General features: G+C 47.2%; 1 long non-coding RNA gene across 2 annotated transcripts in view; it reads right to left on the minus strand.

Moving 5' to 3' along the window:
- Positions 1 to 12,366: 12,366 nt before the first annotated feature.
- LOC135244667 (uncharacterized) overlaps positions 12,367 to 24,650 on the minus strand; it is a 180,067-nt gene continuing 167,783 nt past the window's right edge. The window contains exon 5 of one of the 2 annotated variants that reach the window (XR_010327028.1): positions 12,367 to 12,600. This is a non-coding gene — a long non-coding RNA (uncharacterized LOC135244667). The remainder of the gene's footprint in view (positions 12,601 to 24,650) is intronic. The other variant, XR_010327029.1, reaches the window with a different exon arrangement.

Raw genomic sequence — 24,650 nt, forward strand, 5'->3', positions numbered from 1 at the left:
GCCCCTAATAATGAACTTTTGGTCTGACGCCTTTTTAAGTTGATGGATGGTCTGTTGGTAAATTAGCATAAATTAAGATGTTTTTTTTTTTTTTTTTAGAGAGAGAGCTTTCGAGCACACTGCGGACCAGTGCGCCTGAATTCAACTGAATTCAATTCGACTTCATACAGAGACTAAAAAAGTGCGGTTCAGCCAGAGAAAAAAAAAGATATTACAATGATGAAATACAATACAATAAATGTCACCAATCCAAATTGTGCGGGTTGCTTTGGCGGTAAAATACGTGATTGGAAGGCTCTTGTCAGTGACAGTGACAGGCCCTTTCACCGAGTGACAATGAGCATGGCACGCGACCGAGACGCTGATGCCAGCTCGCGGCTCCGCGTAATGCCACCCTTAACGACGGTGACAAAAAAAACCCGCTTTTTGTGTTCGCCCCGGCAGCTGACAGCTCCCTCGGCGCACATCCCCTTATTGTCACCTCGCGCGTGTGTGGGTAGGTAATCAACAGGCGATATTACCTTCCGCCGCGCGCCTTTGTGTTCTCAACCGGCAGGCTCGCTGCAGCTGTCACGTCTCGTTCCTTTAAATTTTCCGCGCGACCTTGACAGGCGCGGTTAAAAAAAAAAAGAAAAAAAGAAAACGTCCTGATCTGAGCCCCCCGCCTGCAGAAGTGCTTCCGCGAACAAACCCCCCCTGCGCTTTATCGGCTCACAGATCGCAAAAACGATTTCTGCGCCTCGCTCCTGACAGATACTTCAGGAGCTTTGCGCGGATCAAATATAAGATTCAAATATCGTCACCTTTTTCACCCCCCCTTCCGTTTGAAAGATCCGACAGCCACAGGTTTCTCTGGTGGTGTGTCTAAGAAAGAGGCTCCCCCCACACTTTGCAATGTTAACTGTGCTGACGGCTTGTCCATTGTGTTTATCCAACCGGTGAGCTAAGCTATCCTCACCTCTTCCATGACATTGCCCTGACGTTACATTACGCTTCAGCATTTAGCGGACCCTCTCCAGAACGACTTACGTGATGTATTTATTCAGCAGTAATAAAGTAATTGAGAGAAGGGGGTTGTCAATGAAATGCAGAAATGAAGACAGGTCTTTCCTTGCTCACTCCTGCTATAGCTGCAAGGATAAAGAAAATTTGGGGGGTTGGGGGGTTGGGGGGTTGGGGGTTGGGGGTTGGTGTGGGCCAAGGGCTGGCACATCAAAGTCACAGCAAATTCTAGTTTGAAGTGGTGACATTATGGGGATGAGTGGGAATTCATGCATTCAAAGCACAGAGTGTCCAGAAGAAGTTTTCTGGTACATCTGATAATCAGTCAGATTGTGGAGCCAATTAAGTTCTCCAAGTTAATTAGATATGGGATCTTGAGAGAACCCCTTTTATGCACTAAATCTTATTTTCTTCTATGAGGATGGGTGCCTTGAGGCAAAACACTGATAAAACCAATATTTCATTGAAAGATAACCATCTTCGTCTTCCTATCAGTCATAAGCAATAAAAAAAACATGCAGTTTGTTTTCTCATAGAACAAAATTCATGCTCAGGAAAGGACTCACACTGGTCAGTAACATTTATGGTTTGAGAATTCTTAAAACACAAAACGAACAATCGCACCAAAGAACATCCATGGGTTGTTCTTCAAAAGCAGCACTGCGTTTTTTTTTTAGAAGACTACAGCAGACCACACATAAACAGGAACTGTGTGTGTTTTTTTCTTTCTGTGATCCTTCACCCCCCAGAGTGAGCGATAGCGGGGGAAATCGGTACGGGCGGCAGCTTCGTCGGGGGCGTCGCGACCCTCCGCTAGCGAGAGAGCGTGGGCGAGCGGGGCGAGGCGCAGCACCCAGCCGCTAGCCTGCATACCACTCTGAGTGGCTGGGGGGGGGGGGGGTGGGGTTGGGTAACGCAAAAAAAACCCGCACCACATAGTAGCTGGCGGATCCAAACGGGGCCTAGAACATGTGGAGGCGGCACTGTTTTAGAACTAAACTCTCGTGGAACGGAGCGCAATGTGCGAACCAGCCCTTGAGCTGGACTGGAAGCGAGGGCCTGCCGTTTGAAGTCCACTTGGAGCAACTGAGTTTGAGGAAGTTTTAGCGATTTGAAGCGTCTGAAGCACTTGCGCTCAACAGTGCCACCCCATGGCAGACGGATGGCATGGCAACAAATTCAGAACAGTAGCTACTCCAGGTTAGCGTTGTTTATAAATGGCCTCGCAAGCCATGATTTCAGTTTTTGTGTCACGTTTGAGCCGCGATCTAGTACAATATAAGAAAATGATAGTTCAGAAAAAACCATTTAAAATAACTATGAAGACAATGAAGCCTGTTTCCAGCCAAGATCGGTTGTTTTCACACACGTAAGTTATGCACGTTTCTCCAATCTAGACATCAAAGTCTGACCAAACATTCACAAGGACAGCTTCGATGTGAGATCATAATTCAGTGCCCTATTACAGGCTCACAATGCTACATATATGAGTAATATACATATCAGGCAACCACATCAAGACATAAGTCAAAGTACTTCATTTGGATTTGAATTCATGTCAGAACGTATTTCAGAATTCAAACACTTTTTTAAAAAGTAGCTGACAACCAGTACTTGTCAAATACAAAGTACAATATTTGACGAATAAAACATGTTAGATGCCTCACATTTATGAGAATAAACACAACGTGTATGCATCCGTGTTTATGAAAACCCAAAAAAGAACAGCTCAATGAAAACACATGATACTACCACCACGCATACAGGCCCATTGTTAAAGTTTCATGAACGGAATACTAAATCAGATCTGAACGAGAGCTGTTAAGCAGCTGTTATCTCAGCTGGCGTTTCTCCAGACAGTGTGGAAAAACCCTTTCCTGCTGCCGTCCATTAATGAAAGAACGTCCCAGATCGATGTGAATGGGAGTAACATTGAGGGCACGGATCATTTCTAGGCCTGCCTGTGCCCAAGAAAAGCGGTATGCCTCTGCGCCATAAACATTCATGTTCATATTTAACAAGCCTTATGGTTCAGACCGGATTTATGAACAACCAGTTACAGTAGAAAGACCGGGCTACATGCATACCACCTTGCAAAACACTCTACAGGTTTAGTATGTTCTATTTAGTATATAATTATTTATAGGCCTATATATTTCAACTTTTAAGTTTGTGTAGTATACCTGTACTTAGCACTTCAAAAGGCACGACATTTCATTTGAAATTATTTTAGTAATTCCCTTTCATTGCTAATGTAGGGTTGCGGAAACACTAAGGTGCAAATTAACCAATGTAACATGAAGAGGACTTAATGGACCCGGCCGGTAAAAGGTTTTTATTTGTGTTTTTGTCCTTCCTTTCAAAAAAAAAAGCCCTGCCGTTGTGGCTGCCGGTGAGCTTTGAGACGGGAAGCTCGGCGCGATGAAAGAGGGCGTCGATAAAAGCAGAGACGAACCGAGGGCCAGCGGTTCAAAATCCTGCCATAACAGACGTTCTTTGGTCTTCCTTTCTTTCTTTTCTTTTTTTTTCCCGTTCAGCTGCCAAGAGCGTTTTGGGGTTCTTTTTATCTGCTCGCAGCTACACTTTTCTGTCCGCTTGCCAGAAGATTTTTATTTATTTATTTTATTTATTTTGTACCCCTTTCAGCAGACGTCTCCGTAGCCGGCCTGAAAAAGCATCCGCTTGGCGGGACTGCGCGCGGCTCGGAGATTCGACGCGACGGGCTGTGCGTCACAGTCGGCACGGGAGCCTGTTTAAGGCCACTCCCATCTCCTCGCTGCTCACAGATGTCTCTCCATCTCTTTGAAGCGCTCAAAGCGGAAAGATAAAGTCGGTTAAAAGCAGAGCCCAGACGGCAGAGTCATTCCCTCCAGGGGCATTATCAGTCAGCGATAGACATGGCGTGTCTTTCTTCAGCTGGAGGGATCTTGGCGGAAGACCATTATCAACGGCTTTCGAGACGCCTTTTCCGCATTGCATCCTGGGAAACATTTGTAAAAGCATGCACAATTAATTTGCTTGTTTAATACTGTTTCTTAAATTAAAGAAAAAACATGTGGAGACATCATGCGGTGCTTCTGTTCATGGAAGAATGAAATTCACACACTTGATAGATTAAAGTCTTTCTTTCACAGTTTCGACCCTTTCGACTCTGCCCCTTGAGCTATTGTGTTGGCGTGCATGTCTCTTCTGTCATTTCAACAGCTTCTGTTCATGACACATCCCTGCTTATACCACGATTGGCTCCCTGAAGACTCCTCTCACTGTGATTGGCTCAGTCCATGACTCCCATTAACTGTGATTGGCTCCCTCTGTGACTCCATCTAAGACTCCTCTCACTGCGATTGGCTACCACTATGACTCCTTTTATTGTGGGTTTCTCCCTCTATCTCTGATCGGCTACATCTATGGCTCCTCTACCTGTCATTGGCTGTCCCATTGGGCCTCCACCTACACAGATACAGCAGTTCACACACCCTCACCAGACCCACCTTACTTCACCCAGACCAGAAACCCCATCTGGACCACCCAAACCTCAGTTTACATACAACCGGCCACATTCATAAAAGTTTACTGCACTGCTAAAGCTAACTGAAAGGCCGATGTCACATCGTAGCTGGAAAGCGGGTGGGAGTAAGTAATTATGTGCTCGGATAGCCATTACCTTTACGTCGCCAAATAAACAGCAGTGCTGACGGGCTCTCAGGGAACGCAGCCGTCGGGCACCGGGGCCACGCTCCAGCTAAGGGGTTTACACAGCCGCAGTGCATTGTGGGAAGCGTCCGTAACCGACGCCCTGATTCAGACGCGGACCGCGTGAGGTAGCGCGGGAGCCCTGGCCGCGTCCCTCGGTGCGTTTTCCCTCTCGCTGTCGCCATGGTACCCGGCTCGATTCCGTGAGCCACGACACCCACACCCTGGCCTTCCCTCGCGCTTAATGAGCCCCTCAAACTCTTTATTTTGTTCCTTCTTTTTTTTTTCCAAGTGGACACATCTGCTTTCCTTTTTCGGAGGTGACATTGGTTTGTCACAGAGAGGGGGGTGGAGCGTCGTTCAGCCTCAACACTCCGCTTGTTTACAGCTGCGGCAGAGGTCGCCGAGGACTGATGTTTCCGTGGCAACAGGATTTAGCAGGATTTCATCCAATTGGAGGCGGCTTAAGGGGTGAAGAGGTCATCTCGCCCCCGGTAACGGAGATGGATCTGACGCTCGATTACAAAAAATAAAAGTGATCTCCTTGGAAACATACTGTGCTCTGACGACACAGGACACCACAATCTACATTACACTGTCACATGTGAACTATGTGTTACAATGACAACGATAACTACTAAATTACTACATCATTGTATATTTGTATAACTACCAATGTTATGTAGGACTGCACATACAATATAAAAGAGGGTCCCTTCAGGGTGCTGAGTCATCAGAGTTGAGGTCATGGGACAAAGGCATGACCTCAAAGCACTGAAAACAAACCCCTCTGGTTTATCCTCTGAAGATCTGGCAAGTCAGTTCCGTCCATTGCAGGTGACATGAGCCTCTGGTCTTAATCTCAAGGACCATATGTTCCACTATGTCGAAAACCTACAGTACAAGGGACATTCAATAATAATAAGGAACTTTTGGAAATGTTTTCACCGCAACATGTTTTTACAACTGCGAGGGTCATCCAGAGATACTTGCATTTTTGTCAAAAATAATTTAAAATTCTTAAACTCTTTTTTCTGCCTGGTCTCAAAGGGATATAAAAACAATAACAATAGACAAGCAGATGTTCTTAATGAAAGCAGACTTTGTGCGAAGCAACAGGTTGCCAGACATCCCGACCTTGTTGTCAGCAGGAAATCTGTGTTGAAGTTCTAAGATTCAGCACATGTTTGGAGCTGATGCTTATTACGATTTTAGCCTGTAGTGGCTTAAAAACTGCCCCAAAATTAGGCCATTTATTCCCAAACCCAGTCCTGATACTATAACTGCGATCCCTGAAATGTAACAAGGGGTTAACTGTTCTTAATTAGACACTTTTAATGTCTATGGAGAAATGACTTACCCTCTTAAGTCTGTATTATATCAGATAAACCTAAAGGTATCAATGAAAATATAATGATGGTACAATGAAAATATATTCATTATTATCTTGTATTATAAACCAAAAGTAGATTGGCACGTTGTGGAAAATATTATTTGCAATGCCTCCATATACTCAAATGTAATATTTAGTGTATATTTTTTGTAATACGCCAGTATATTTTTGCTGGATAAGAGCTTGTTTAACTCTCCGGCTCTTATCTCTGTATTCCTGACTACACCTGTTCCATCATTTCAGCCTGAGATGCTCCCCAGTTCTCCTTTCTGAGGATCTGAGGGCCACGGAGTCGCTATGGCAACGTGGAAGAACATTTTAAAGTCAGTCAGAGAGCTGTGCACGCTGGGTAATCCCACAAAGGGATCAGACCACAGCTGGCTCCTAAACATCCGTTTCAGAAACCAGGAAATTAAAACTCCCACACAGTACAAACGGAACAGCAATGGCTTCCTCGAACAATAGCAGGCTACTGTGATTCGGTTCTTAAATCTTTCCTGGAGTGCTTTGCCAATTTTAGTAGTACATTTAAAAAAATTAAAAAAAACTTAATTCCTGTTTCCAGTAAGGATGGGCAAAATTGCTTGGACAATCCGTAAATGGCTACATGGTGCAAAAAAAAAAAAAAATGTGTTTACACATTTGAACAACAATGTTTGGGGGGGGGCAGTTCTAGTTTACATTTTCATTTATTTTCTGAAATCTCTGAGACCAAATGGCACTTTCCATCTAATAATGTCAGCGTATTTAATCTTTTAGAGATTTTGAACGGAGCCCCCCCCCCCCCCCCCACCACTCCACTGGCACTAAGAGCCATGGTAACGGCTGTCCAATGGGGAGCCTCAACCCCTGAAGTCATTTCAGTAGGGGTCGGAGAGTCACAGTGGCCCAGCTGGGTGGGTGGGGGTGGGGGTGGGGGTTGAGGTGGGGGGGGGTTGTTGGGGGCGGTCAAGTCCCCAACAACGACACATGTCAGTGACACGTGTATAAGGCACCCTGATTCTCCGCTGTGCGCAACCTCATTTGCAGGAGGGGGGGGGGGGGGGGGGGGGGGGGGCAGGCAATTATGACACCGTAACAAACCGCTTCACCAGAAAAGGTCACTCTCATTTTCCGGGTAGGGACCGGAACGCTCGCTCGCTCACCACGGGGAAACGGCGGGAAACGTCGAGGCGCTCGAGAGCTGATTGCAAAATTACGATTTCACCCGGCGTCCGATTCTCGCCGTCGCTGTTGTTCCGCTGTCCTGTCCCCCGCCCGTCCCTTCATTTGCGTCCCCTGGCTGTTTACCGCACGGCAAATTATTTTTCTCCAAATACGTGTTCCTGAATAGTTCGGCGCGATAATCTGCTTTCTCCCCGTACGCACAGCGACCTGAGCTTAATGCGTCTCTGTCCTGAGTTAATGTGCTGCACTGGAGCCTTTCCTGTGAAAACATAAACGAATATTTGTGTGGTGTGCACGGTGTCTCCACACCTTTCTTTCTCTTTGCTCTGTTCAGTCAGGAGAAAGCAATGCTCCCAGCTTGGTTGTCTACCTGTAGACAGACGGAGGATCCATGCCTGGCCCCTTGCATTGTTGGCACAGCATTGGCACAATGTTGGCACAGCATTGGTGCAACACTGGCTCAGAGTTGGCACAATGTTGCATCAGCATTCTAGAAATGCCCGCAAATGGTTCACTTCTCCCTCGCTGTGATTGCGGGTCACAGACCATGGGGAATTTAACTGATTCCAGCTTCCAAGCTGAGTGTTTTTAGACAAATTTATCCGATGGAGATTCAGTTTCTGAAGGGCACCAGAGACACAGGGGCAAGGCCGACTATTTAACATTGGGATGCCGCCACCAGGGCCAGAGCTTCTCGGGCTCATCAGCTCGCGTCCGACCCCTGACCTTTCGACCTCGAGTGACCCCCGAGTGTCAGTCATGGCGCCTGAAATATTGATGACCAGCCGTGAGGGTGAAAACCTACAGTGAAGGCTGGCCAGGGAGCATTAATTATTGACCAGGTGTCACTCAAAAGATGTTCGTCTATGACATCACTCCGCTTGCTCCGCCCCCAAATTTGAGGTGTGAAGGGTCAGAATTCACAGCGAGGAGTGGGCAAGGCGGGAAGTTCTGCAAGTCGCGCCCAGCCCACGGCTGATTAATATTTCATAGCGACTCCCCACGGTCCATAAAGGAAGGCATGAACATTTAATGAGAGCCCAGGTTAAATGAGACATTTTTATGTTCATAAATGGTTCATAAACTCCTCTGTAAATGTTTCGTGAATGTCAATAAGGTAAAGGATCGCGTTACAGTGCCCGTTCCCGGATATTCTGCGTCCCCCAGGGGGACGAGCACCGTGTTCATGGTGCATATCAATTAACCTACTTACACAAAACCGCGGTGGAGGTAAGTGTACAACTTTATTTTCAATAGCGCCGGTTTAATCTCCACTAATGAGACACATTTGCAAGTCTTCCGATAGTGTTACAATAACAGCACTTTTGGTGCCAGTTAAACTTTCTGAATTACCATAAACAGAGAGAGCATAAGCTGGCGCTGAAAAGCTGTGTTTTTGTTGGGGTTTTATTTTCTTGCGCAAGTGTTTTTCTTCTCCTCAGTTTCGGTAGCAATGCGTTTCGATCAGATGTCAATATGTTTCCTCATATTAATATGGGGCTTGACCATAATACATGGGTCAGCATTGGGCTTGTCTAACCCACATTGCACACACCAAGGGCCCAAGTTCATGTCCAAGGTTGGGGGGTGTGGGGGGGTGGGTCTCAAATGCTCTGCCAGCCATTATTATCCCTTGGAAATCCAAACGGATTAATCACGTTGGAGCTGCATCCGTTGTCGAGGAAACACGCGTGGAACAATTATTTTTCTTACGCACGGATGGATTTGCTGCAATCAGTGTGTGTGGGCATTTGTTTAGATGGGTGTGTGTGTGTGTGTGCTCACAATGAAACTTGCTGATTTCAAGAAAATGTCTCTTTCAACATGCGGGCAATCAATTACAGCACATTGCTTGTTTTCATAAACTCAACACCAGCTTTTGCATTTAAAATGGCATTGTGTGTGTGTAGTTATTATTGTGGCCACGCTACATTAATCGTCCATTTTATGTTGTTTGAACCTATTTGCACAGCACAAATACAACACAACAGTGCTCTGTTCGGCCAGAGGATACACACTAGCATTAGCATAATGGTCTGTACGTCTCTCCAACCACGCCTGCCACACAAGAGGGCTGTAACATGTGGTACATCTGTACAGCCAGCGAGCCTGAGCATCACGTGACTTTAACTGTCATGGCGCCTACGGGTGACAGGTTCAGTGTCTTTACGGTCTTGATTATAATGTGCAGTAGCGCCTGCCAGGGCATTTGAATTTACAACGTGGGCATTTAACAGATGCTTTTAGTCAAAGTGACTTACAGAAGGTGATATAATATTAATATCCTGCGGTTGAGGCAGGGACCCTAGGGGCATTCGAGGCTGGCTTCAGTCCTGGACGCTCTCCAGTCTGCAGGTAAATGGCTGGGCTGAACAGCCTGTCCTGCTCACAATCTCTATTGTCCTAATGTCAATCTTCATTTGCAGAACTATATTGTGATTTTTTTTTTGCGCAGTCACATCCTTTCTTTGACAGAAAAGGATACTCTCAAAAGCGGGCGTCTGTGATTTTGTGTGCCTGTTTTTTTCCTGTTCAGCAGTTAAGATGGAGAGGAAAACTGCAGACTAATCAGCAATCGCTTTGTGAAGATACAATTAAAAAAGTAACAGCTTCAATTACACGTAATGGCTTTTCTGGGCCTAAACTGAGGGGCCTCGCTCTTCCTCAACGGGACCCTTCCGGCCCTGTTTTCCTCTCGCTCTGCGATTCGGCGACACCTCCGATTCGATGGCCTGACGACGCAGAGTTCCAGCCGTCCCTGAGATCTTCAAATGGCTGCTCTCCAGCTTTGGCCTGTCCTGTGTGGGTTATCACTGCATGGGTTATTACTCCATACATGGAGAGTGAGCACTCTCTTTCTCTCTCTCCTCTCTCTCTCTCTCTCTCTCTCTCTCTCTCCTCACACTCCCTCTTTCTCCCTCCTTTTCCCCTCTCTTGCTCTCTCGCTCTTTCTCTCTCTTTAGATATCTCTCTCTCTCCTTTTCCCCTCTCTTGCTCTCTCCCTCTTTCTCCTTTGATCTCTCTCTTTTTTTGCCCTTTTCTTGCTCTCTCACTCTCTCCTTGGATCTCTCTGTCTCCCCTTTTTTTCTCACACTCTTTCTCCTTTGCTCTCCTTCCCTCTGGTTCTCTCTTCCTCAAAAAACGTGTGAGTCAGAAGATGGAGTTTCCCCCCCCCCCCTAGAGGCCCCCCTCTGCATATCAAACTGCGATAACACTCCTACACAACACCCGGCCCAGCCCCCCCGCCCCCCCCCCAAACCCCTACCCCCCTCCCTTAATGAGTATTCTCCTTCTTTAGCGACGGTAGCGCCCTTTTTTTCCCCACCGAACCGCCACCTCTGCTCGCTGTCCTTGCGCACGCCTGCGCTTCCCGCCTCCCTGTCCCCGCCAACGCCGCGGGACGCCGCGAGAGAGAGAGCGGGCCGCTGCCTGCGCCAGAAATGCTAATTTAATCAGTCCGACGACCGTCCCGTTTGATGAGTCTCACGGCGAGGAGAAGGGGGCTCTTCGGCCCTGGAGACGCGTTTCGGTCAGGACGACTCCCGTGTTGAGACTGAATATGTTAATGATTATGCAAAGTGATTATTTTTGGTTTGGTACTGAGCGGTTCTGCTTTAGGTACGCCTGTGCACGCACCAGCGCGCGTTGACCAATCAAACGGGGATCACGATAAATATCGCCAATGGTTGGCTGCACAAAGAGTTTGCCGACCGAACTCGCTCTGCTCATTTCATGCACGTAGCTCATTTTAAATCATAAAAAATAATTATTTATCATTTATCATTGCAGGACACGCATAAGTACACGCATAGAACACGCAGGACCTCATCACCTGATGGCTGTTTGGAGCTGCCTTTCCTCTGCTTGTATGAAATGTCGTTCGCTATTTTTATCCTGTCAAAATGTCCCCAGATGCACTGAGGAAAAAGATATGAGACCAGAGCCTCATTCGCACACTGAGAAGCCTTATCACACTCGTAGGATTCATGGTAAATTCAGGGATTTAGGTGTTTAGCAGATGCTCTGGTCAAGGGTTACTTAGACAGCTTATGTTTTTACACACAAGCAATTTATACAGCTGCACATATTGTACTGAAAAAAAAATCTACTTGATTGCCAGGAGGACGCAGCAGCATTACTCTACATGGAAATACAACCTGCAGCATTTAAGTACCTGGTACTAAGTACCACCCATCCATTATACTCTATCCAGCTAGCAGAGATGCTCTGCTCCATCACTCTCACTCTGTGAGTGCAGTGCAGGTAAATGTGAAATGTATTCTATCTACGGTGCAGAGTTCTTATTATACTGCACTAAGTAACGTTTCTGTGATCGATTCCCTGAAAAGCTGAGCGCATGTTCGATCAGAGCTTGGCGTAATGTCTACATGAAACGGAATGTTGGATGCGCGTTGCGGAAAGACGGGAATATCGACTCCGGCGCACTCCATTGATCCGAACACGCGCCCAAAATCAATGATGTCATCATTGACCATCAGCGGTGTCATCTCTGTAAGAAGTCAGGATGACGGGAGTGGGGGGGGGTGGGGGTGTTGTGGAGAGAGACAGGTGGGTTCATCAGCATGCCTTGACAGATGGAAAGAACCCCCCCCCCTCACCCGCCTGCCCATCACCAAGCTGATGTTCCCATACGTGGCCAACTAAAAATAACCCCCCCCCCATTCCACCCTCTGAATCTTCTAGTCTTTTGTTGCCATGATTGGACACTGAAAAAAAAAGCGGTCAGTTAGGTTTCCGTGGCAACCATCGCTGGCACCAAAAAGTGTTTCCGTTGGTGACTTTAAAGGCAAATATGCCGTTTACTAATAGTGCAGATTCAGAAATTCAGAAAGTGATTTATACATATTTTTTTTTTATTGCTGTCTGGACCCACATGACCCACAAAGAGAGAGAGAGAGAGAGAGAAAGAGAGACCATGTCACAGGAGGGTAATGGGGGGTGACCACCAGGGAGCGCTGTTGCTACAGGAAAAAAAAGGTTGCTGTGATATTTGTTCTCCTTCCGGGATATTCTTTTTTCATGGAGGGAGAGCAGCCCTCAGATTTCACCCCAAAACCCCATAAGAGGGGGGGGGGGGGTGACCCCCCCCATTGTCTTCCATTTTGTTCGCGGCGGATTCCATCTTTGCGGGGAAAATCACGCGCATCGCCGCAATCTAATGAATCATCACTTCGGCGCTGTTTATTTACTTTTTCGGGAAATAAATCTGGGCCTCCCGGCGCTTCTCCGCTTGGGGCGGCCTCCATCTTGGCTGATGATGCGTATCCGCAGCGCTGTGTCTCGGCGCCCCCCAAGGAAGGGCCACGTGCAGATTATTCCAACATCTATGGTGAGAGAGAGAGGTAAAGAGAGAGAGATAGAGAGAGAGAGAGGTAAAGAGAGAGAGATAGAGAGAGAGAGGTCGAGAGAGAGAGAGAGAGAGAGAGATAGAGAGAGAGAGAGGTAGAGAGAGAAACTATAGAACTGCCAAGCTCAGCAACCCTATCCCAGTGGAAACATGGATCATGATAATGTGATGAGTTGTTTTCACAGTCCAGTACACACCCCTTTCTTTAGTGTGCGGTAAGCAACTGCAACTGTGTCTTAATCGACCGGCCTGCAATTCAACTTTTACACACAAACACACACACGCGTGCGGGCACATTCACACATGCATGCATGCATGCATGCATGCACACACACACACATGCATGCACACAAATAAGCATGCACACACAGACACACACACGTACACACACGTGCACACACACATACACAGACGCACACACGAACGCATGCACGCACACGCTCAACACACGCACACACACATGCACATACCCACGTGACTTCTGACCCTGTAAAGGACAGACTAACCGAAACATATTTTAACTCTACCTTCGAACAATAGCTCTGTACGTTTTGTACTGAAGTGATGCCATATCAGGCTGAACACGCCTCACAGTACTAATTATCTCATCAAGGAAACAGCTCTGGCACAGTTGCAGCATTTTTATCTAGCTCTGCCTTCCGGTTCACCGCAAGCCGGCTGCAAACAACCATTAAAATACTTGCAGTATCGCAATATTTCTGACTAATATTAACAGAAGCAGTCTGGTTTGACACACCTCGTTGGAAACTTTCAGGGGTTCTGCAGGGCAGTTCTCAAGCTTTGACCACCACCGAGGTCAGTGGTTCCCACACCCTGTTCCTACAGATCTAAACTTCCTGTAAGTTTTCACTTTCCAACCCTAAAAAAAGCACACCTCATGCAACAGCTACGAATTAGTCACAATTCACACTCACAGTCATAGTGTTGTAGAGCAGTCAAGCTTTTTCATAAACGCCTGTGCTAATCTTGCCATGTAACACACCGCAAACCCACCCAAAAGCAGCACAAATCCACTCAGTTTATCCGATGCGTAGGACGGGGGGGTGGGGGGGGGGGGTCGGTGGAGGGTTCACATGAACCCCATGAACTCTGTGAACGCCCCCTGGATCCACTGAAGAGCTCTTGGGGGGGGGGGGGGGGTGAGTTTTTCTCCACATGGCTGCATGTCAGACATGACGAATGACCAACATGTTTTTTTTTGGCCGGCCTTGTTATCATTATTATTATTATTATTAGTATTATTATTATTATTTAGTTTTTCCCAGCGAATCATTCCGGCGAAAAACAAAACTGGAGCAGGGCGTGATGCGGCAGTGCTGTCCGCTTGTCCGTCTGTCCGTCTGTCCGTCCCTCCTTACAGGGACAATCCACGGACCTCGTTAAAGGGGCAAACGAGGGATCGGCTGGTCCCAACGGGAAGAGGATGAGGAGGAGGAGGAGGGCAGGAAGGGGTTTTGGGAATGCCAGAGGGTGACCTCTTTAAACCACCCCCACCCCACCACTACCGCACTGGGATTTACTGGGACCGCGGGAAAAAGTAAACTCTTGGGACGGGCAGGGGGGAGGGGCGACACATTCCTGTCACAGAAGGATAAAGTGAAAAAGGAGAGATTTTAAGGGGGGGGGGGGGGGGGGTGGGTGGAGAAAATGCTCTTTGAACTTGGTACCTTCAGCAGAATGTCACATGGTCCATGGAAGCAACTGGTTGACCTCTCTGCCACGCCCCCCCCCCCCACCCCCCTCCCCGAAAAAATCAATTTAAAACAGAAAAAATGTTCTCATGTTGTCTTTAGCCCCCACCAAACCTACCCACCCCTTCCCCCTCCACACACCGCCCCCCCTCCCATCTCTCTCTTTCAAGATCTCCGTCAGCAAATTCCCTTCCCTGGAAAATATTCCTTCTGGAAGGGAGGGAATGCAACGAACATCTCGTTAAAAAAAAACATCTTCCCGGCGAACATGGCCGACGCCGTGTTGCGCACGGTGAGCTCGGAAGCGTGTTAATAATTATCCACGGTTACGCAGCCAGCCGCCTGGCACACTGGCCTACTGGGGCTCACGAGATCCAGGACTCATATTGCTACCAAATTTTTTAAAAAGGGCTGCTTTTTATCCCGAAGAAGAACAACAAAATACTGCCACAGAAAAAGATAAGTGGTACTGATGAAATCTACAAAAAAAAAAAGAAAAAAGATTTGAGCAGATTCTTGTTGGGTTAGTGATTGCAGTGCGTTACACAGTTACCACAGATTTAAAAGCAAAAGTCTGACTTGAATGAATGTGTCTAATCCCGTCCGGTTAATAATTTGCTGGTAGTTCCCCCAGAAATTTACAACATCTTGCTTTTCGCAATCTCTATGGCAGTAACCCCCCCCACCACCCCCCCTTCAAAATCCCCTATGTGCCCATTAACAAAGTTTGTCATAAAATGTTTAAAGGAGTACCATGGTGGTTGAACGTGACACTTCCCAGTTGTCTTCAGGCAACAACAAAACAAATGTGCATAATTTTTTTATTCTTCAGTCATTTCAATGTACTTTAAAACGTATTTTTCTAAGCCTAAATTTCCACTATAAAATTCACCAACCGTCTGGGCGTGGTAATGAGAACTGTCAGTTAGCTATGATTGACAGACCGTCAATAGCTACCCCCATGATACGCGCTCTCTTTGGGAGACTGAATTTTCACAAGCTAGCTAGCTTAGTAGTATATCAAGTATCGATAGATAGCTAAGGTAAGGACGTTGACTTGTATCCAGTTACAATTTTTGCTATCTAGCTAGCCAAGTTAAGATAAAAGCACAACTATAACGTCCTCATAAAAGCGAACTAGCAAGCTAACGTTATCGATAACATTGCCTTATGAAAGCAAACCTCCTAGCTAGCTAACGTTAGCTAGCTAGCTAAATGAATATAACCAGAAATAATCTAAAGGAACTCTAATTTAAGTGAACCTAACGTTAGTCTAATATTTGCATTGTCTGAACAGCAGGACGGTGTGTCCTGTCAGATTTCTTTACGGGGCGTGGAAATAGGAGTGGTTACTGTATTCGTGACGTAGAAAATGACAACTTTCTCAACCGGTTGAAAATGGGACGATGAATTTAAAACGCATATTTCTCCAAAAATACAGAACGGACATATTTAATACTTTGCTCATTGTGTTTCTTCAATGCCTCTTGTGCAAATAGCACATAAAACAGAGAAAGTGTGAAAATCACCATGGTACTCCTTTAAAAGGTTAGTCAGATATATACTGTGTCTAAATAAGGATCAGTTTATAACAAAAAGTGTTCTGATGATGTTTGCTTATTAATATGAGATCTATAATCTCATGTCAGTGGGTATAATTTGGTCATAATTCTCATGCATGTTCACAGTAAGGGTTATTTCATTTTTTGAGGTAGTAAAAGGTTTTATGGGCACACACCTCAAAAATAGCATAACCCATAATGATCTCTCTGTGTCACACTTAGCTAAAGCTCTTCATGTGGTCATTGTTATTGTTTCTTTGTTTAAAATGTCCTATTTGCGCGCTCACAGAAAACACAGAGTGTGTAGAAAACATCTTTTGGATATCTGTTGGTTTTTTTTTTAAGCTGAATACTAATTTGAGGACAAGTTCCAGGGAGTCAGCTCAAGGACACATCCCCATTCCCTAAACAACAGACCTCTTAGAAACACTCACTCGGGCTAATGCACTAGACCTGTCTCCTGGAAAACATTTCATATATTTCCATTTGTGGCACAAAGCTGGTATAATAAATCTTTCTCAGAAAAAGACATGTCAGTGCTGCATACAGCAATTTCTCAGCACATCTTGTTAGCCCTTGTTGGCAAATGAAATAGTGAAATGCTACTAACTGAGCATTTCATAAACTTCTCATAAGCAGATAGAAATAATAAAATGTCATCCATTTTGGCGTGAAATTGCGTAAAACGATTTTTGTTTTGTTCCCATTACCAAGAGAGGATTTCAGAAAATGGCGGAAAGTTCCGGAAGGTCGTTGACCTACTGTTTATTCCGCTCGTTGCGATAATAACTGGCTCTTCTCCCCCCCCCATCCCCCAACACAAACCGTGTTATGACGACCTGATTCGGGTTTGACAAAGAGGGCACAGGAGTGTAGTGTGTAAACAGGGACAGGATTACAGAGGTCAGGATCCAAACTAACTCTCTCCATCTCTTTTTTCCCCCCTCCATTTCACCACTGGCTCATTACCAGAGAAGAAAATAAGTAAACAAAAGTACAAAAAAAAAAAAAATAGTGGTAAATGATGAAGAGCAGACTTTGCTGTTTGTGCTGTTTGAGTCAGAAACGGAGCCAGCCCATTCGTCCACACGCCAATCGACTTTCGCGGAGAGAGAGGCCGGGCCAAACTCTCACTCGATCACGCTCCCTCAATATGGAGCCGAGTTCAAAAAGCAAATAAGGATCTTGTTTGTTATGCTGCTTTTGCTCTAATGGCATCTCGTGGAGAGTTAATTTTTTTGGTTTTGTGTCTTTGTGTTGACTCCACACAAAGAGGGAGTGAGAATACATGATGCGTGATAATGCAACACATCACAATATAAGGGCAAATATACAAATATTCAATTTATAGCCTTTTTATGCTACTGAAATATAGATTTTTTTAAAACATCATTGCTGTGAAACATACTTGTTTATGTACAATATATTGCAGCGTACATTCTATTTCTGTTATGGTTGTCATGACGATTAAAGGGGGTGAACCCAGGGACTGGAGATATTAATACAAGTCAGTGGTTTGACTTAGGTTCACCAGCCCTGAAAACGCTACAAAAATAGGTGCATCATGGGTACAAGCCGTATAACCAGCACGCTACTTTCAGGGAGCGAATCAGGGCTCGCCGTGAGGGCAAAGCGGCCCCTCCCACCCCAGCGCCTGCCGCCAAGGTGACGGTTCTTGCGCCCGCACGCTCGATTTCCTCACCGGCTCCTTTACGGACCGCGCCCAACCCTCCAGGCTCAAACCTCCATGGCCGTTTGTCCTCTGCCTTCCACTCCTCTTGGTTTAAAAAAAAGAGGGGATTTCTAAAACACCGGACGGTAAGCTCCAAGTGTCAGTGACCACGAAATGCAACAAACGTGTGTCAGACATCAGTCACCGCGAGTGACCAGGGAGCGGGTAAACAGAGCTGGAATGGACCGAATGACCTGTCCTCATCCCGGGCTCAAGTTCTCAAGTTCCTTCGGAGGGCCTTTTTTGATACTGCTTAGGATCTTACACACTGGAAACACAAGCCCCTCAAGGCTCCACTCAATCGATCTGTTTGGGGTGGGGGGGGAGGGGGGTAGACAGAGACCGAGGAGGGTTCATGAGGGTTCACCCCCATCAGGATCGCGCCGCTGACACGTCAAGCCAAAAAGGTCAAGGAGGAGCCGGTCCAAGGACGCGGAGCGGAGAACACAAACCGGCCTGGTGCCGATTGGTGGGAACCAGGCGAAGGCGCAGGCCCACCTCCGCCTCACCCCGCTCCGGGATGGAGCTCCTCTGGCCCGAGCGCAGGGGGGCCTTAATCCAAACAAGATGTTCGGTGGCTGCGCATTTTCCCCCATTCGCGCCGAGGATCAACATCAAAGACTTGTGTGTGGGGAGGAGTGCGGGGAAAAGGGGCGGTGGGGGTGTTGGGGTACAAGGAGGCCCATCCCCGAGGGGGGGGGAAAGCACACCCAATATTACAATACCAGTTTCCTTTGGGGTCCAAGGTCAAATGTGGATCCTATTTACACCTCTCTTTACCACCAGGGACTGGAGGGTGGTGGGGGCTCGGGGGGGGGGGAGGGGGGGGGAGTCTGGAGGGGGGTTATTACAGACCCCTTTCCGTCGTGGCGTGGCGTGCCGTGCCGTGGGACAGACGGAATCGTAGATGGTCTCTCCTCACGCACACGGAGGCCACGCCCCCCCAGACAGCATCGCGCAATCAGTTCAGCATGTGCAGCCTTCCCTATCTCTGGCTCTCTCTCTCTCTCTCTCTCTAATGTCCCTCATTTCTTTTTAAACCCCTTCAAGCTGTAAGATTCTTAACTGAACGTTCTAACGCTGATGTAACAATCGCTGCTGGTAAATGAAAGCAAAAGAGTTCTAGAATACTCTAGAAAAAAACATTTTAAAATTGCAAGGTTGCAAGGTTTGGTGCAGTCCCCATCACCCCACCCCACCCCACCTCGGAAAAGCCACACCTCCCGCGTCGGGTCAGTTTGAGAAGCGTCCTGTTTCGGGAGATCTTGCATTACAATACCACTGCGTCACCGACCCCCCCACCCCCACCCCACCGCCCCAGCTCCCTTGCAGCAGTGTCCTTGCAGGGGTGGTAATCAGAGATGGGGGGTGGGGGGGTGGAGGACTATGAGACAAACAGGCTGCAAATCTCAGGCCCCAGGGTGTACCATTGCCTGTGGCTGATGATGTCACTGCCAACCGCCCCCCCCCCCCGGTACAGCGGGCTGGCTTCAGTTTCTCCATTAGTTCAATTATTTACAGTGTTTAATTGAATCAGCAGAGTTTAGATTGCTCTCATGATCCAGCTCTCTGCACAGTTACAGCAACCAAAACAAACCCCCCACCCTACACCCCCTCCACCCCCTCACCCCCCTCACCCCACCCCCTTGTACTCCCGTACCCCACCCCTACAGCAGCCCGGAATCTCGCCGCCATTTTAAAAGATTAAACAACACAGATTATTATTATTATTATTATTTTCAGGAACACTTACATGACAACACATGTACAGATATGCAGACATTATTTCTGCTTTCATATCGTCCATGAAATTATGCACGGCTGTGAAATTATCATCCACATATCTATGGCATATTCCGGTATACATTCCATTTCCGTGAGAAATGTTCCTGTGCTGAAGACTTTTTTGGACAGCAGGGACTGAAGTCATAGATATGTGTGCGCACGCATGCATGAGCATAAAACAAGCCCAAGCCTTGAGCCGTGCTGTGTGAAAGTTGTGTAAGTCGCTCTGGATAAGAGTGTCTGCTGAAGCAGGGTTAAAGCCCCCCCTCCCTGGACATTTGGGAGGAGCTCCCCAGTCTGTGGTCAAAACTGTCAGCTCAGTACTGTACAACACACCGTCCTTAGTCATCAGATATTCATTCACCCATGCCCCCCAGTTAATTCAACAGAAGGCACAGAACAATAGAAGTCCTTGTCTGAGGCACCACCCCCCCCCCAGACACCCCACAGAAGATTGGGTTACAGGATGTGCTGCTGCAAGCTGAGGCGCTCGGCCTTGGGTTCGGGGGAGCCCCCCACACCACCCCACACCACCCCACATCCACCACCTCACCCCCCCAATCCGGCATTGGGGGGGGGGGGGCGGGGGGTGTTGTCCTCACCCCTCCTGACACCAACGCGTGTTCCGGATTCGCCCAAGAGCCTGGAGAGGCCAATCCGCCTTCATCTTCTCTGGGGGGGGGTCAGAGGTCAAATGCTGACAGGCTAGCCTTTCCTCATCAGTTGTTCAGAGTGGGGCTAACGCTACGGGTCACATGGTCTGCTACACATCAAGCCAAGCCTGTTCAATAATCTTACGAAAGAAAGTGAGACGTCCGAGGCTCAGACCAACTCTTGCGCCACTGGAAAATAAAAGCTCATTACCGAGTTTACTTGGACAGCAGTCATGCAGAAAATAATAAATTAATCTGACAAAATTTCTCACACAGAAATGGGTAAGTGTGGAGGAGGGGGGGGGGGGGTGGCTGGACAGAACCAGATTTAAGAAGAACTCAAAGTAATGAGAATGTGAAAGTAGGAAATTAAAAATATATCAGTTTGATGTAATAAGGGTAATTGCTGCGGTAATTCTGCGGGAACCCCGATACTCTGGGCTTTGGGGAACTTCGCCCCGGCACAAGATGCCCCAAAATGTGAATGCGTCCATTTCGGTTTTTCAATTATGAGCGGGCCTGTGTGGCCACAGGTGTGCATGTGTGTGAGCAGTCAGTGAGGGGATGGAATGTGAGTGAGTGTTCTATGAGTTAGCGATATGTGAGTGAGCAGTCTATTAGTTGGCGGTATGAGAGTGAGGGGTATGCGAGTTAGCGATATTGAGTGAGCAGTCTATTAGTTGGCGTATGAGTCAGCAGTCTGTGAGGGCTCTCCATGGTTGGCAGGCCTGAGGTAAAAAGATCACATAATTCCTCAGCTCCCCCCCACCCCGCCCCTTAGTAAACATCATTCCCTGCAGCAGTTCTGCAGCTGAAATAATAATAATAATCCTCAAGTTAACAGAAAACAAATTCCTGTTGAATTCTCAGATTAAAAGTGTTTACAGTCACATAGAAGAAGAAAAAACATCCAACTGAATAAGCTGGATGAAACTTTTTTTCTAACTTCAAATTCATATTTTTATCCATACCTTAACTAATCACATTAAAATAAAATCTTACAAGGGAATTACAAAACTGCAGCACGACCACAAGCTGGTAGATCTTTTCTGTATTCAATGATTATTTATTTGTAAAAGAAAGCTTACAGTGACTACAGGAAAAGCAAGCTAAATGCTAAACAGGCGCGGCACGCAGAAAAACGTTGACAGTTGCTCGCCAGGGGTTTCAACGCAATCAACGAAATCAGAGCTGGTGTCCTGTTCTGTGTTCATGGGGATCACTTCCAAAATCAAAACACAATTTCTACACAGCCCAAGGGGGGAATATGCAGAACATGAGACGTTCTGAGAAAACACGCTATCAAAAGCCCCACACAAACACACACAGACGCACACGCACATGCACACACTCTCTCTCTCACACACACACACACACACACAGACACACACACATGCACACACACAGACACACACACACACACAACACACACACACACAACACACACACACACACACCCACACCACACACACACACACACACACAAAACACACACACCCCACCCACACCCACACACACACATGCACACCCACACGCAAGCACACATACAGACACACAAAAACACACACCCACACACAAAAACACACACATATGCAAACACAAACACACACAGACAAACACACGCAGACGCACATGCACACACTCTCTCTCACACACACACACACACACACACACACACACACTCATGCGTACACACAGACAAACACACGCAGACGCACATGCACACACTCACACACACACACACACTCAGAAGAATTAATCCCAAACAAAAGCAAGGAGAAATGTCCCAGTCACAAGGCCTTGATCCCAGCCAGTGTAGTTTGTTCCTGAAAGGCCTCGCCCCTCTCAACCCGAGAGGAGATTATCTGAGCTTTGGGTTATGCGTTAAGTAGGCCGCCATCCCCTCTCTGGGCTGAGCGAATTAAAGCAAGGAAACCCAGCCGTGAGGCCATTTTCCCTCTCTCTCAATCAATCAATCAATCCCTCTCTCTCTCTTTCAATGTCTCTCTCTCTCAATCAATCAATCAATCTCTCTCTCTCTCTCTCTCAATGTCTCTCTTTCTCTCTCCCTCTCTTTCTCTCCCTCTCTCCTCCTCTCTTCCTCTCCCTCACCCACAGAGAGGTCTGGCCCACTTTCCTTTCTGGGTAAGTGGGGCTAATCCTGAGAGCAGGGAAGGTCACCCACCAGTCCACATCCTAAGAGTAATCTTACTCACACACGGAGTAATCTTCCTCACACACGGAGTAATCTTCCTCACACACGCGAGATTGCACAGAGGGCTTTCAGGACCCCCGCCCAAGTACGGGGGGGATTAAAAAGAAAACATAATTACTTTTCTCTCTCTCTCTCCCTTTTCCCTCTCTTGTCTGGCTTCGTTGCAGACAATTACAGGTAAATATTGTGCACATTAAAAAAAAAAAAAAAGAAAAGTTTTATTTCTTATTTCATGTGGGAAAACAACCTGGGAAGCCTGGAGACGAATCAGAGAGACTTTCACAATGATGCAGCTTGTGAGGAAGTACATATTACCATATTTTTGACCGTACTGAGAATCCCTGACGTGACTTAATGAGTTAAGAACCTTGCTCGAACCTTGCGAAGTCACAGCGGGACTCCTTGACACAAAATGGGATCCTATACACCAGGGATCTCAGACTTCGGTCATGGAGGGCCGCAGCCTCCGCTTGTTTTTGTGATTTCCTTTCAATCGGTGGCCAATTTAGGCTTTGGGAACAAGCTGTGCCCGACTCTTTAGCAAGTCAACGACTTAAATAAAGCACTCAAGTGCGGGGGCACATCGAAAACCAGCAGACACAGGGGCCCCTGGGATCCCTGCTTTTACGCAACAGATCTCCCTGCGGGACGGATTGAGTTAGGTAAATCACGAACCGTACTGTACGCATCCGAAATGCCGAGTGAGCCTTCTCATCGTGCATCGAGTTCGTTTCGCCGAGGTCACACAGCTCCGTACGCGATCTGGGACCGGCGGGCCAGGTTCTTTCTCGCGTCTGATGCTTCCGATTCCTCCTCGGGTTGCGTTAACGTTGGGAAGCTCGACACGTCCGGCGCATTACCGCGCTTTACCGCGCGTTACCGTGGTTTCCCCGGGCCAGGTCGGGCCCCGAGGTAATCTCCATTAGCGCTCGCGCCGCGCGGTAAATCAATGAAAACCCGCCACTCTGCAAATGGACGCCATGGATTACCGCACCCTCCCCAGAGCGGAGAGTGAGGTCATCGCGCGGTTGGAATATCTGAGATGCACCGGCACGGAAGCCCTACTGAAAAAACAACAACAATACTGTACAGTTATGGATGCGCTCTACTAAATATTAGCATAACGTAATGATGAGAACAGGCCATTCTGCCCAACAATGCTCGCCATTTTCCTGACTAAATTAGTGCTCTGATTACCTACAGACTAGATATATTAACCGACACTGTATTATCTGACTACATTTATATCATTACATTATTATATTCTATACTTAAATGTTTCCTTTCAGAGTGTTCGTGTAAACGTGACATAATACAGTATGTAAGTCTAGCGGGATGTATGAGAAAAGCATTGTGGGAACTTGTAAAGTAGGCTCTCTTTCCCCTTTACTCCAATTCCCACAGAAATCCGCAGACGTCTGAATTCGACCAATCGCGAAGGGGCGTACTACCTCCAGGGTTCCCGCCAGACGCACACTCATCGAGCGGAGGGCAAGGGTTGCCTTTGACCTCGTGACCCCCCCCCCCCCCCCCACCCCCCGGCCCTTTAAGAGTGTCAGACGGGTCTGTGTGCGACCACCAGACCATAACCGGATCTACCTAATCAGATTTACTCCTCGCTGATCCTCGCCCCCAATAAGCCCATTGATCTTTAAGACGGATCGATCGCCCCCGCCCCCCCCCCGTCAATCCGACAGCACCGCGGTACGACACAGCCTGGGAGACTGGCGGGAATCTTGATTGATTGGTTTTCCATGCGACAAATTCCCTTGAACGGGGAGCAGGACATTAACCCTTTAAGGTGCAAGATCGCAAACATGTGATTAGAATGAACTGAACATTCCAATGCTGATGTAACAATCACTGCTGGTAACTGAAAACAACAGAGGTCTAGAACATTGAAAAAAGAAAAAAAACATTCCAAAAAACCCACTCTTCAAAGGGTTAATATACTAAAATGTATTTCGCTGCAAAACAGTCAGTCAGGTCATTTTCTAAACCACAATTATATATGATAATAAAGCATGAGTAATATCTGTGTATCTGCCAGGTGTGTTGTCAGGTCTTACTACTAATAATAATAATAATAATAATAATTTATATAGTGCTTTTCATTATCTCAGCACAGTCGTGGTTCGTGGCAGCCATTTTGAAGCAGAACACTCCCCACAGATGATCTGAGGTGGGGGGAGGAGAGGTAGGGGGGCATTAACTGGGTCTTTGGCAGAGATGAAAGGATCCCGCGAAAGAGGATTCCGCGAACTAACGAAGATTTGCGCCCGGCCTCCAGATGACACCCAGTCACTGGAAAGCAGATCGTCTGGTGTCACTCCCCTACTTGTAAACAACCGTTGAGTGCCACTTAAAC

Source organism: Anguilla rostrata, chromosome 2 (genome assembly GCF_018555375.3).
Source record: "Anguilla rostrata isolate EN2019 chromosome 2, ASM1855537v3, whole genome shotgun sequence".
NCBI classification, from domain to species: domain Eukaryota; kingdom Metazoa; phylum Chordata; class Actinopteri; order Anguilliformes; family Anguillidae; genus Anguilla; species Anguilla rostrata.